The sequence below is a fragment of the Mobula birostris genome, chromosome 13 (genome assembly GCF_030028105.1).
Source record: "Mobula birostris isolate sMobBir1 chromosome 13, sMobBir1.hap1, whole genome shotgun sequence".
In the NCBI taxonomy this organism is placed as follows: domain Eukaryota; kingdom Metazoa; phylum Chordata; class Chondrichthyes; order Myliobatiformes; family Myliobatidae; genus Mobula; species Mobula birostris.
Genome location: NC_092382.1, coordinates 36,723,059 through 36,724,753, shown reverse-complemented (window position 1 = coordinate 36,724,753; position 1,695 = coordinate 36,723,059).

The window sequence follows — 1,695 nt, the reverse complement described above, 5'->3', positions numbered from 1 at the left end:
CTGCTCCTCCACACTACAAAGTATCCTGCTATTTACTTTGTACTCTGCCTTGGAGTTTGTCCTTCCAAAGTGTACCACCTCACACTTCTCCGGGTTGAACTCCATCTGCCACTTCTCAGCCCACTTCTGCATCCTATCAATGTCTCTCTGCAATCTTTGACAATCCTCCACACTATCTACAACATCACCAACTTCTGTGTCGTCTGAAAACTTGCCAAGCCACCCTTCTACCCCCAGAGAATCCGTCATTCTCTCCTTGAAGCCGGGGAAGAAGAGATGCTTCATACAGAAGATTAAAAAGTATTGGAGGGGTACTTAGACATAAAACCATAAGACAAAGGAGCAGAAGTAGGCCATTCGGCCCATCGAGTCTGCTCTGCCATTTTATCATGAGCTATCAATTCTCCTATTTAGTCACACTCCCCCGCCTTCTCACCATAACCTTTGATGCCCTGGCTACTCAGATACCTATCAATCTCTGCCTTAAATACACCCAATGACTTGGCCTCCACTGCTGCCCGTGGCAATAAATTCCATAGATTCACCACCCTCTGACTACAAAAATTTCTTCGCATTTCTGTTCTGAATGAGCGCCGTTCAATCCTTAAGTCATGCCCTCTCGTACTAGACTCCCCCATCATTGGAAATAACTTTGCCACATCCACTCTGTCCATGCCTTTCAACATCCGAAATGTTTCTATGAGGTCTCCCCTCATTCTTCTAAACTCCAAGGAATACAGTCCAAGTGCGGACAAACGTTCCTCATATGTTAACCCTCTCGTTCCCGGAATCATTCTAGTGAATATTCTCTGAACCCTCTCCAACATCAGCGCATCCTTTCTTAAATAAGGAGCCCAAAACTGCACATGGTATTCCAAGTGAGGTCTTACCCGTGTCTTATAGAGCCTCAACATCACATCCCTGCTCCTTTATTCTATTCCTCTAGAAATGCATGCCAACATTGCATTCGCCTTCTTCACTACTGACTCAACCTGGAGGTTAACCTTAAGGATATCCTGTACGAGGACGCCCAAGTCCCGCTGCATCTCAGAACTTCGAATTCTTTCCCCATTTAAATAATAGTCTGTCCGTTTATTTTTTCTGCCAAAGTGCATAACCATACAGTTTCCAACATTGTACTTCATTTGCCACGTCTCTGCCCATTCTTCCAATCTATCCAAGCCTCTCTACTGACTCTCCGTTTCCTCAGCACTACCGGCCCCTCCACCTATCTTCGTATCGTCAGCAAACTTAGCATCAAAGCCATCTATTCCATAATCCAAATCGTTGATGTACAATGTAAAAAGAAGCGGCCCCAACACTGATCCCTGTGGAACACCACTGGTAACCGGCAGCCAACCAGAATAGGATCCCTTTATTCCCACTCTCTGTTTCCTGCCAATCAGCCAACGCTCTATCCACGTATGTAACTTTCCCGTAATTCCATGGGCTCTTATCTTGTAAAGTAGGCTCATGTGTGGCACCTTGTCAAAGACCTTCTGAAAATCCAAATATACAACATCCATTGCATCTTCCTTGTCTAGCCTACTGGTAATTTCCTCAAAAAATTGTAATAGGTTTGTCAGGCAGGATTTTCCTTTAAGGAATCCATGCTGAGTTCTGCCTATCTTGTCATATGCCTCCAGGTACTCTGTAACCTCATCCTTGACAATCGACTCCAACAACTTCCCAACC